Below are 12,914 nucleotides of genomic sequence, written 5' to 3'. Positions count from 1 at the left end.
AGGGGGGAGGGACAGAAGGATACAGATGGGAGGAAAGAAGAGCACTCTCTGGCAGTGTGTGCATGGGCTAGACAGAAACATGACAAAATTGCAAGGTGCAGCATCGGAAGACTGTGGGACAGGGAGGTAGGAGAGATACAGAAGGAGAGAAGCAGGCTAGAGGAATGATGGATGGGGAGTTGGGAGAGGGTGGCACACAATGAGGGTGTGGGACATGAGAAACTGTCGGGTGGAGAGGGTGGGGACGATGGGTTACTGGAGGTTGAGGCTGGGATAATTTCAGCAGCAGAGAATGTGTTGTAAGAATAATTCCCATCTGCACAGTTCGGAGAAGCTGGTGATGGAGGGGAGGATCCAGGTAGACCAGGTTGTGAAGCAGCCACTGAAATCAAGCATGTTCTGTTCAGCTGCATGTTGTGTCACAGGGTGGAACAACATGCTCTTGGCTGTAGTTTGGCAGTGTGTGTTCAACCTGGCAGACAGCTGGCTGGTAGTCATACCAATATAAAAATGGCTGCTTTCCATGTGACATGGCTTCTTTTGGGGTAGGATCAGCCAGTGACAGAACAGGAATAGGAAGTGCTGGGTGGGTGGACTGGACTGATCTTGCACCTGGGTGTTCCACAGGGATATTATCCTTGCGGAAGGGAGTTGGGATTGGGAATGGTATAGAGATGGACTAGGATGTTATGGAGGTTGGAAGGGCAACAAAACACCACTTTAGGAGCTGTGGTAAGGATCTTGGATAGGAAGCTCCTCATTTCAGAAGATGGTGATAGGTAATCAAAGCCCTAACGAAGGATGTGGTTCAGTTGCTCCAGTCTGGGGTGGTATCGGGAGATGAGGGAGACACTCCTTTGTAGCTGCTTCTTGTGGGTGCTGGGAGAATTGGGGGTGTGTGAGGAAATGGCATTTGGAATCTGTTTGCAGACTAGGTCTGGGGGATTGTGCCTGTTTTTAAGGGCCTTTGCAACAACTTCAGCATACGGGGCAAGGGAGTTCTTGTGAATGCAGATATGCCATTTTTTGGGGGGGTGGGATTGGGGGGGGGGGGCAGCTGTCAAAATGCAGGTACTGTTGGTAGTTCGGGTGTTTAATGTGGACGAGGTCTAGATGGAGTCATAAGAGAGGAAATGGCCAATGTCCCAATGTCCAGGAAGGTGGCATGCTGGGTTGAAGAGTACCAGGTGAAGTGGATGGTGTTGGTGTGGTGGATGGTGGAAGGTGTTGAAGTTGCTAAGGAATACAGACACAGTGTCTTGGCTCTGAGTCCAGATCTTGAAGATATCATCAATGAACATGTACCAGACCAGGGGTTTGGGGTTTTGAGAGACCAGGAAGGTTTCCTTTAGATGGCCCATAATAAGTTGGCATAAGAGGGTGCCATGCAGGTGCCCATGGCAGTTACATGGATTTGTTTGTACACCTTCCCTTCAAAAGAGAAGTATTTGTGTGTTTTAGAATGAAGTTAGTAAGGTGAATGAAGAATGAGGTAGTGGGTCTGGAGTCTGAAGGACATTGTGAAAGATAGTGTTCAATAGCAACACAACCATGGGTATGAGGGATGTTAGTGTATGGGGAAGTGGCATTAACAGTTGCGAGTACGGATCCAGGAGATAAAAGGGTGGGGATGGTCTAGAGACAGTGAAGGGAGTTGTTGGTATATTTGACATGGGAGACTAGATTTTGGGCAACTGGTTGGAGGTATTGGTCAACGAGGGACAAAATTCTTTTAGTGGAGGCACAATAACCAGCTACAATGGGGCATCCAGGATTGTTCAGTTTGTGGATTTTGGGGAGCATGTATGAGGTGGGTTTGCCAGGTGTCATAGGGGTGATGAAGAAAATGGATTCAGGGGAGAGGTTCTGGGAAGGAGCAAAGGCTCGAAGCAGGGATTGGAGATTTTGCTGGGCTTCCCCAGGTCTCTTCCTAACACCAGCCTTACAGAGGGAGAATGGACAGTCTTTTTTTCTGGTATGGGATCACTCTGATAGAGTTTATAGGTGAATTAAACAGATGCCTATGGTCCAGTGGTGGCATCTCTAATTAGTAATGAAAACGTTCTCGGTCCCAGATTCGAAACCCACCTACACTTCAAAGTGTGGTTCATAATCAGCATTGGTGAAGACTTCTGGCCAAAGAAGTCACCCTCATTCTGCCAATGGCCTTGTTGAAGAGGATGGAAGAGTAGACAGAGGTTCAGGGCACTCTCTTGTGCTTGGGGTGGGAAACTGCCCCTAAAGGTGGAAGAATCAGCAATGATCAACAGCATGAGGATGCAGAAGGCAATGGAAACCACAACATTACAAACACATAATATGTATCCACAGGACATGCAGCCTGTAACTGAAAAAGTGTCATGATGATCTATCCAACGGCAAAAGATTTCAGAATAATCCCCCATTCGGATCTCCAGGAGGAGACTGCCAAGGGGGAAGTGACCTCGAGAAAAACATTGAATAATCAATGAAAGGATAATGTTCTAGGAGTCAGGGTGTGAAATGTCAGAAGCTTGAATAAGGTTGGGAAGCTAGAATACCTGTAAAAGGAAATACAAAGACTCTGTCGAGTTATAGTAGGGGTCAGTGAAGTGAAATAGAAAGAAGACAAGGATGAAGATGAATATAGGGTAATATCAATAGCACCAGAAAATGGTGTAACAGGAGTAGGAATCATTATGAATAGAAAGGTATGGCAAAGAGTGTGTTACAGAGAAAAGTTCAGTGATAGGGTTGTTCTTGTCAGAAATGGTAGCAAACCAACACCGACAATGATAGTTCAGGTGTACATGCCGACGTCGCAAGCTGAAGATGAAGAGACAGAGAAAGTATATGACGATACTGAAAGGGTAATACAGTGTGTAAAGGGAGATGAAAATTTAATAGTCATGGGGCACTGGAACGCAGTAGCAGAGGAAGGAGAAGAACAAAAGGTTACAGGAGAATATGGGCTTGGCACAAGGAATGAGAGAGGAGAAAGACTACCTTCTGCAATAAATTTCTACTAGTAATAGAGAATACTCTGTTCAAGAATCACAATAGGAGAAGATATACTTGGAAAAGGCTGAGTGATACGGAAAGATTCCAGTTCGATAACATCATGGACACAATTTTGAAAGCAGACACTGGAGTGTAAGGCTTAGTGAGGAGTAGATACAGACTCAGATCACTAAGTAGTAGTGATGAAGAGTAGGCTGAAGTTTAAGAGATTAGTCAGAAAGAATCAATATGAAAAGAAGTGGGATACAGAAGAACTAAGAAATGATGAGATACACTTGAATTTCTGTGAGGCTATAGATACAGCAATAAGGAATAGTTCAGTAGGCAGTAAAAATGAAGAGTAATGGACAGCTCTAAGGGAATGGACAAAGAAGGAAACTATGAAGAAACCATGAGTAGCAGAAAAAATACTTCAGTTGATTGATGAAAGACGGAAGTACAAAAATGTTCAAGGAAACTCAGGAATACAGAAATATAAGTCGCTGAGAATGAAATAAATAAATAGGAAGTGCAGGGAGGCTAAAACGAAATGGCTGCATGAAAAATCCAAAGAAATAAAAAAAGAAATGATTGTCAGAAGTTCTGACTCAGCATATAGGAAAGTCAAAACCACCTTTGGTGACTTTAAGAGCAAGGATGGTAACGTTAAGGGTGCACTGGGAATCCCACTCTTAAATGCAGAGGAGAGTGCGGATAGGTGGAAAGAGTACACTGAAGGCCCTTCATGAGGGTGAAGATTTGTCTGATGTGACAGAAGAGCAAACATGAGTCAATTCAGAAGAGTTAGGGGATCCAGAATTAGAATCAGAATTTAAGAGAGCTCTGGAGGACTTAAGATCAAATAAGGCAGAAGGGATAGATGACATTCCATCAGAATTTCTAAAATCATTGGGGGAAGTGGCAACAAAACAACTATTCAAGTTGGTGTGTAGAATGTATGAGCTTGGTGACATACCATCTGACTTTCGGAAAAATATCATCCACATAATTCCGAAAGCTGCAAGAGCTGACATGAATGAAAATTATCACACAACCCAAGATGCTGACGAGAACAATATACGAAAGAATGGAAAAGAAAATTGAAGATGTGCTAAATGATGATCAGTTTGGCTTTAGAAAAGGTAAAGGCACAAGACAGGCAATTCTGGCATTGTGGTTGATAATGGAAGCAGGACTAAAGAAAAGTCAAGACACGTTTATAGGATTTGACAACCTGAAAAAAGCATTCGGCAATGTAAAATGGTGCAAGGTGCTCGAAATTCTAAGAAAAATAGGTGTAAGTAATAGAGAGAGATGGGTAATATATAATATGTACAAGAGACAAGAGAGATAATAAGAGTGCAGGGCCAAGAACGAAGCACTTGGATTAAAAAAAGAGTGTAACACAAGGATGTAGTCTTTCCCCCTACTGTTCAATCTCTATATCAAAGAAGCAATGATGGAAATTAAAGAAAGGTTCAGGAGGGGAATTAAAATTCAAGGTGAAACTACATCAATGATATGATTCGCTGATGACATTGCTATCCGAAGTGAAAGTGAAGAAGTTAAACAATATGCTAAATGGAATGAACACACTAATGAGTTCAAAATATGGATTGACTGTGAATCAAAGAAAGATGAAAGCAATGAGAAGTAGCAGAAATGAGAACAGCATGAAACCTGCAATCAGGATTGATGGTCACAAAGTAGATGAAGTTAAGGAATTAGGCAGCAAAATAACCAATGAAGGACAGAGCAAGGAGGACATCAAAAGCAGACTAGCACTGACAAAAAGGGCATACCTGGCCAAGAGAAATCTACTAATATCAAATATATGCCTTAATTGGAGGGAGAAATTTCTGAGAATGTACGTCTAGAGCACAGCATTGTATGGTAGTGAAACATGGACTGTGGGAAAATTAGAACAGAGGAGAATTGAAGCATTTGAGATGTGGTGCTACAGGTGAATGTTGAAAATTAGGTGGACTGATAAGGTAACAAATGATGAGATTCTGCGCAGAATCGGAGAGAAAAGGAATATGTGGAAAACACTGACAAGGAGAAGGAACAGGATGATAGGCCATTTGTTAAGACATCAAGGAAGGATTTCCATAGTAGTAGAGGAAGTTGTAGAGGGAAAAACTGTAGAGGAAGACATAGATTGGAAAACATCCAGCAAATAACTGAGGATGTAGGTTGCAAGTGTTATGGCACAAGAGAGGAATTCGTGGCAGGCCACATCAAGCCATCAGAAGACTGACTAAAAAAAAGGGGACAGGGGCCTTCTGCTTGGTAGTCACTAGCATTTGTAGCAACATGTTGTCTATGGTTGTCCTTTCTTCTGCTGAAAGGCTGGTGCTTTATGAAGGGACCTGGGGAAGGTTGGTTTTGTTTAGGGTTCAAAAACAACTACGGTCATATGCACGTATGTCAGAACCGTAGAACACGAAGACAAAGGGAGGAGTTAAAAATGATTACATGTTACGCCCAACTGGCGGATGGAAAGACAACTAAAAACAGGAACATGCAGAAAAGGCTATAAAATAAGCCGTAGAGAAATGGAGGTTCTGAACTAAAGATTAAGTGTCCTTTGCCATATTTCTATGAGAGATAAAAAGTAAAACGTGGTCAATAGCCCACGCATTGTTCTCTGAAACAGCCGATAGCTCAGGCAGGAAACACAATGGTAATGTAAATGGTTAAAGAAAAGGGCATTTCATCAGGAAATGGCGGTCTGTCAAAGGTTGAGGGCAATGAGCACAAAGTTGTGAGGGAGCATTACTAAAAATTGGCAATGGCTACAAAGACAGTGCACAATACAAAACCTACCTAAAATGATCTCATGGTGAGAGGACCGAGAGAAGGTCGTCCAAGCTGTGGGGTGAGGCTTAATTCCCTGGAGCTTGTTCCCATGAAGAGAGGACAAGTGGAGTGGTGATGTCAGAGTAACACCACCTGCTAACAGATGGCAACACAGAGGTCATCAGAGGGAATGGAAGAACCAGCAGGCCGAAGTATGAGGACTGCAGCCTTGGAAGCAGTCACGAAGGCCTCATTTCCTGTTTGACTGATGTGACCAGGAACCCACATAAACATCACAGTGGCTCCGTCAAGAGTGAGCAAGTGACAGCTTTGCTGGACCCATAGCACTAAGGGATGGACAGTGTACAGCACATAGACATTTTGAAGGGCACTGAGAAAGTTCGAGCAGAAGACACAATTAAAAAGGCTGTGCTGCCAGATGTACTGCATAGCCTGATACAGGGTGAAGGACTCTGCTGTAAATACAGAGCAGTGTTCCGGAAGCTGATACTGAAATACGTCAGTGCCAATGGCAAAGGCACACCCGATACCATGGTCACTTCAAGAGCCATCAGTGCACACAAAGGTATTATCGCGAAGTTCCATGTGCAGGTCATGAAACTTATAAGGTAGGGTGAGGCTCAAACAGTGTCCTTAAGATGCAAATGAAGGCAAAGGTGAACAAGGGTCACTGCACGAAGCCAAGGTGATGAAAGATTCACACCCATCAGGAAGGTGGCAGGTAGCCTGAAATTAAGCTACCGGAGCAAGAGCTGAAAGCAAACTCCAGGTGGTAACAGAGAAGAGGGATGCACCCCACACTAGTCATCAAAGAAATCATTGAAGGAGGAGGAATAGGATGGGTGGCCAGGCATGGCAGACAAATGGCATGCATATCTGTTGAAAGTCACGGTGGTATGGCAGTGGTAGTTTGGCAGCTTCTGCATACACACCCTCAACCAGGCTACTATAAAAGATGCCAGTGGCCAAACGGATGCCATGATGATGGATAGTATTCAGACGGCATAGGAGGGACACACGTGCAGATGCAGAAATGAAATACCCACAGTCTGGTTTTGAACGGACACGGGACTGGTACAAACGGAGGAGGGCAGTTCAATCTGCTCCCCAGGTAGTGCCATTGAAGACACATAGGACATTGAGAGAACGCGTGAAGCGGGCTGACAGATAACACACGCGGGAGAACCCAGAAAGATTTCTATGGAGCATGACCCTAGGAAATTTGTAGTTTTAATGTAGGAAAAAGAGCAACAGGCCCATGATGTAAAGACGGTGGAAGAAACAAATAGCATTGCCAAAAATTCATACAAATGGTTTTGTCAGTGGAAAAATGAAAGCCAGTGCCTGTGCTCCACAACATAAGGTGATCAGGACATCACTGAAGACACTGCTCAAGGAGACAAGTCTGTTGAGAACTGCAAAATTGTCAACGAAAAGGAAGCCAGAGATGCTCACAAGAGACAGGCCATTATAGGGATCATGGTGATAGCAAAAAGGTCGACGCTCAGGACGGAACCCTGAGGCACACGGTTTTCCTGGATAAAGGTGTCCGACAAGGCAGAACCACACATACCATGAAATAGGCTTTCTTCAAATTGAAAAGCATGGACACAGTCTGGTAATTCCACAGAAAACCATTCAGGACACGGGTTGACAAAGAGACGAGATGATCAACTGTAAAACGGCACGCTCAAAATCCACACTGTGCAGTGGTTAGTAAATTGTAAGACTCAGGTCAACATACCAGCCAGGCATGATTCACATGTTCCATAACCTTGCAAACATAGCTGGTGAGAGAAACAGGGCAGTAGCTAGAAGGAAGTTGTTTGTCCTTACTGAGTTTAAGTATGAGTATGACAATGGCTTCATGCCAGCATCTGGGAAACGTGCACTCTGCCCAGATGCGATTGTACATATGAAGGAGAAAGTGCTTCCCTCTATAGTAAGTCACTGCATTTCACTCTGTAGAATTGAAACCTGTATATTTTGTAATGGATGCCATCAAACTATATTCAGGACAGTGGAAATTGAAATGTCCTGTGGTGACTCTCTTCCTCCCAGTCTGCCGGTTTGACAGCCTCCCCCCCCCCCTTTTTTTTAAATCCTCGCAATTAATAGCGAATGGGATTATTTGTAATCAAGAGAACAAGAATGCTTCAGAAAATTTGCACACTTTATTACCTATTAGCTAATAACTTGCTATTTTGTGTGACATAAAATTAAATATAGGATACATAAAACCAATAAAGAGACAAGTAAGAAAGTACACATTTCTTCAATCCTTAGCTCCTAGCATTTTTTCTCTAATCTTGCTACAGCTTTACATGGCATGCTTTCCTTTCTGTGAAAGAATCTATTACCTCATCAAAGTTCGTCAAACGTTTTGCTACACGAAAAATCAAAATGTTGTTATTTAATAGTGCAAAAGATGTTAATACAAATAATACACAACACTGGTGTAGTTTCTCGATCTGATTACATCTATTTTGTCATTGTCTGCTTGATAAAACAAACTAGGCCTTTCTAATATTCTGTAACACACACCAAATAAACGAGACTGTTTTGGCACAAATGGTCATTTTTATAACACTACAGAATATAATTCATGAAGTACCAATATCAAATGCCTATTAGGTCTACTACAAGCAAAAAGCTTCATGTTAGGAAATAGTTTCACATTTCATTCATACGCACCACTTTCTCAAGCATGAGATCAAAAAGTAGTATGATGAAATTTTTACATAAATTTGGACTCGTCTTATTTTTCCATAATTGGTGTGATGTCCCAGTTTCTTCTCCTTCCTCGTTCTAACAAACAATCTTGTCATCAACAATTCTGTAGCTATTCCTGCCATTGTCAAAATTTGTTCGCTGATGAACTTCAATAACCCTGCCAGAATCACTGGTTTAGTTATCCCGTGATTATTCTCTGGTTAGGCATTGTTACATGTTGGTACAACGCGTTTTCCACGTTACTTCCGGAATAGAACTTAAGTGGGACTGTACAACTGATCCTTGCTAGTGTATCAATCTGGTCAAAAATTTTCTGTCAAAATTTCATTTTCTTGGATACATCGAGAAGATCATACATAATCTTTCTCATCTGTTATTCCTGTTAGTCGTTTATTTTCATTCTGGTAGTCTGAATCTATGGATTTCGCTAGTAATTATAAGAATGCTGATCATTCGCAAAACCCAGTCAGTCACATAATCAGGCAGCGATTGGCATTCATCTGTTCGGCTTTACTTTGTTCAGCTCGTATAGCCCCATCTCCTTCTGTCTGCGGAAAGTTCATTTCTAGATGCGACGAGGACTCTCTTGTCAGAGACATCATGTACACTATGCACGAATTCAAAAATCAACTTATGATTCATTCAGAAATGAACTTAAAATGCATTCAAAAATGTTCAAAAGCCAACAGGGATGGGTTTCAAAATCATATGAATAATCAATAGACCAATGTGCGCTGGATGCTTGGCGCTTTGTGAAACAAGAATTTGAACTTGGCACCTACTATTTCTGGTAGCACCTAGCTGCTTGCTGCGACTGCTTGCACAGCCAACAGCCACATTCCTGTAGCCAGAAGTGGGAGAATCTACTAGTCAAACGAGACTCAAGTGTGCAAGCGCATGAGCCCGCTCGTAACTGCTAAAATGAATCTAATGTAAACAGTTCTGAGTTCACACTCATCAGAGGCAATTTGTTGTTATGAAGCATTGCATAGTATTCCTAAGGCCTTTGACACCTTTTGCTGTTGGCAGACGCTTGCATGAGCACAGTGTGTCATCGTTATATACGGCGCATTGCCTTTGTGATTTAAGTTATTTTTGTTATTTTTTTTCTCTCTTTTATGTTTTATTGTTGAAGTATTATTCTGCAATACTGGGTTACAGTAACATCCTATGGCAGAGTATCGGTTCTTATCAATCAAAATTCCAAAAATTTAACTGAAAACTAAAACAATGAAAAATTCCTGGGTTTTTCCTGGTTTTCTCCTGGATGAAAAAATTCCTGGGTTTTTCCCAGGTCTCCAGTATCGTATACACCCTGGCCTGGCATTCCTGTCACGGCTCCATCTAGCCCTCCTGAGCACTTCACCAGACAGCATTCCCCCCCCCCTTTCCCCCCCATACCCTGCTATCCCTCCCCCTTCACTTCAGACTGCTGCTTTGCTGCTTTTGTTCACCATGACAGCTGCATTCTGGACCGATCTGCTAAAGATGGCAGTCATGTGCAGGTGAGGAGTGGTTGCCTGTGTAAATGTGTGTGTTTTCTTTTCTAAAGAAGCCTTTGGCCAAAAGCTAAATGTGTAATGAACGATCTTTTTGTTGTGTGTCTTTTCCTAATGTTGCTGACATTCCAGCCTGGAGTTTTTATTGTTTAATTTAAAATGGGTATTGTCCAAGCTGTTCAACCTTCATAAAGTTGCTCTGTTGATGAGAAGAATACGTTTTCACAGTCACTTAATAGATTCCAACAGAACAGCCAGAGCCAAAACCTTGTTTGTAAAATATGAAGAGAATTTTCAAATGAAGTTTCCATGTTTTACAATTATAAACATATTCTTTATTATGGTACATGTTCTGTTATTGTCACTAAAGGATCCTTTATGAGATCTCATCTATTTGGGCATCTTTTTCCTCCCTGATGATACACCAATACTGCTGGGAGCTTTTTCCTAGGGGGAAAAAAAAACCACCTGAAAACTTCTCTTAAAACGTCTAGGGATCTATGCAAACCACTCGTGCAGAGCCTTGCTTGGCACTGGGCAGCACACGCCCCAGGGGTTGTCTTTTAACAACTGCTTCGCCTTAACAGTTGTCCCTCCCAATCAGTAAGTTGTACACCTTGAGAATGAGCATAATATATAAGTTTGTGCTGCTGTTGGGATCTATATGGTTAAGCTAAGATCTCCACTCCCTGTAACACATGTAGTTGTTGAAGCATGCGCAAAGATCACAGTGACAGACAGCTGGCAGCATTAATCAATCGCCATCCTCATCAACACATTATTGCCAAATGAATACTCTGCATATGTTGGTTGAGTATACTACTTTAGGTGCTTGCCATCTGGAACAACCCAGGGGGTATACACTGTTTATCATGTGCCAGGGAAGCTTTTTATTCTTTCCTCTATGTTTTTCAGCTATTGATACTTAGTACTGAAAGTAATAATTGTTAAGTTCGAGTCTCTCCTTTCTGCCCTCCTTCCCCTCTTATACTCGTTTAAAACAACTACTATTTCTCCCAATGCTCTTTATTGTCTATACATGGTCAAAATTTTCAATTATTCTAACACACTTTTATTCCTACTGTGCATCTTTTATCTAAGTCATACTCCCATTGAAGGAATTTTTGTTGTTTTCTGCTCATTCGTAAGATTCACTGTGTTCATTACAATTTATTTGATATAAATTTTAATTTTGATACTGTGGCACAAGATGTATGAATAACAATCTCCTCAGACATAACAGAATGGGTGGAAGAACAGTTACTACAAAAAAACTGCACACACACACACACACACACACACACACACACACACACACACATTGTTTCTTTAAAACTGAATTTCTCTTTAATTAAAGGAGGACAGAAATACAATTTTTGCACGTAAAAATCTAGAAGGGGATGGAAAAAATAACAATGCTTTCTTTTGTTCAAGGATTGTAAACAAGCATGACATTATCGCTGGATCAACGGAAATGGGTGCTAAAGTGTTACTGGAAAAAAAAAGTGTGTGAGTGAGGTATGTTCACACTGGGGGGTTGAATTTGGAACATCACCACCTACAAGGGCAACAATTACAAGAATCCAAGATAAGCTCTCGTTGACTGGGATCTGCAAAAGCAGTGTTCATAAAATTTTGCAGGCTCAGAAATTTAGGCCTTACATCTTGAGATTTTTATATGCTCTTAAGAAGGACAATCCCAATAGATGATGTGAATTTGCTGATTGGTTCATTAACAGATGTGAAGAAGAGCAAAGTTTTTAAGATCTGATTTTTTGGTCAGGTGAAGCTTCGTTTAAACTTAATGGAACAATTAGCTGCTACAACTGCATGTACTGGAATAGTGAGAATCCATACATAACTGAGGAAGGGCATTTCAATCTATGAGTAGTATCAGTCTGGTGTGGTCAGTCTTCTACAGGGTTAATCGGGCTGCACATCTATGAGAACACTGTCACAGATGACTCCACTTAGAAATGTTCTTTATGATAATTCCTGGTCTTAATGATTTTTTAGAAAATGAAGATTATTACTTTCAACAGGATGGGGTGCCACCTCACTTTCGCAATGTTGCGAGGGCATTTCTCAATCAAAAATTCTCTGTCAGAGGCATAGGATGAAGAGGGCGCGGCGAGTTTCCATCTCAATCACTAGCCATCTATCTGTAGGGTACTCTCAAAAACAGAGTTTACACTGCATGGCCAGAAAAACTGGATGATTTTAAAGAGCAAATTGAGCAAACCTGCGATGCTACTCCAAATAGAACAATACAATTGGCATATTGTTCTGTCGTAAGTCATTGACAGTGTATTGTGGTGGAAGGAGGCCATTGAGTAATTAGAGTGTATGAAGGTTTTTTTTTCTTTCTCCTCACGATGGGCCACTTTAGTTCCAGCAGGGGCCCTTTAAGACGGAGGTGGAGGTGGAGGTGGAGGTGGAAGTGGAGTGGAGTGGAGTGGAGTGGAGTGGAGTGGAGTGGAGTGGAGGGAGGGAGGGAGGGAGGGAGGGAGGGAGGGAAGGGAGGGAGGGAGGGAAGGGAGGGAAGGGAGGGAAGGGAAGGCGCTACAGCACAAGAAATGAGGAGAAAAATATTGCAATACCTCAGGGACTCACGTTTGCCACTGACATATCCATGAAAATGTTTTGGGCCCTCTTGAAGGGGGTTTGGAGTGAGTGAAATTGTACAGAATTCATGGGAACATATCTTTTTCCACAGCTAAATGTTCACGAAGATTTGAATGTACTGCTGTGTTTGATATGCCTACAGACGCCTTATCTCTTTGTAATTCACATACCAATTCTCTTTAATCATTTTGCACGCAGCATCAGTTTTTTGGAACAACAAGCAATCTCGGTCAACTTCCATGAGATTCATCATTG

The 12,914-nt window shown here is 42.1% G+C and overlaps 1 protein-coding gene across 2 annotated transcripts in view; it reads right to left on the bottom strand.

Moving 5' to 3' along the window:
* Positions 1–12,914, bottom strand: part of LOC126353989 (threonylcarbamoyladenosine tRNA methylthiotransferase) — a 107,863-nt gene that overhangs the window by 22,710 nt on the left and 72,239 nt on the right. The gene's annotated exons all lie outside the window — the stretch shown is intronic.

The sequence above is a fragment of the Schistocerca gregaria genome, chromosome 3 (genome assembly GCF_023897955.1).
Source record: "Schistocerca gregaria isolate iqSchGreg1 chromosome 3, iqSchGreg1.2, whole genome shotgun sequence".
NCBI classification, from domain to species: domain Eukaryota; kingdom Metazoa; phylum Arthropoda; class Insecta; order Orthoptera; family Acrididae; genus Schistocerca; species Schistocerca gregaria.
This window is presented reverse-complemented; position numbering and strand designations above follow the sequence as displayed.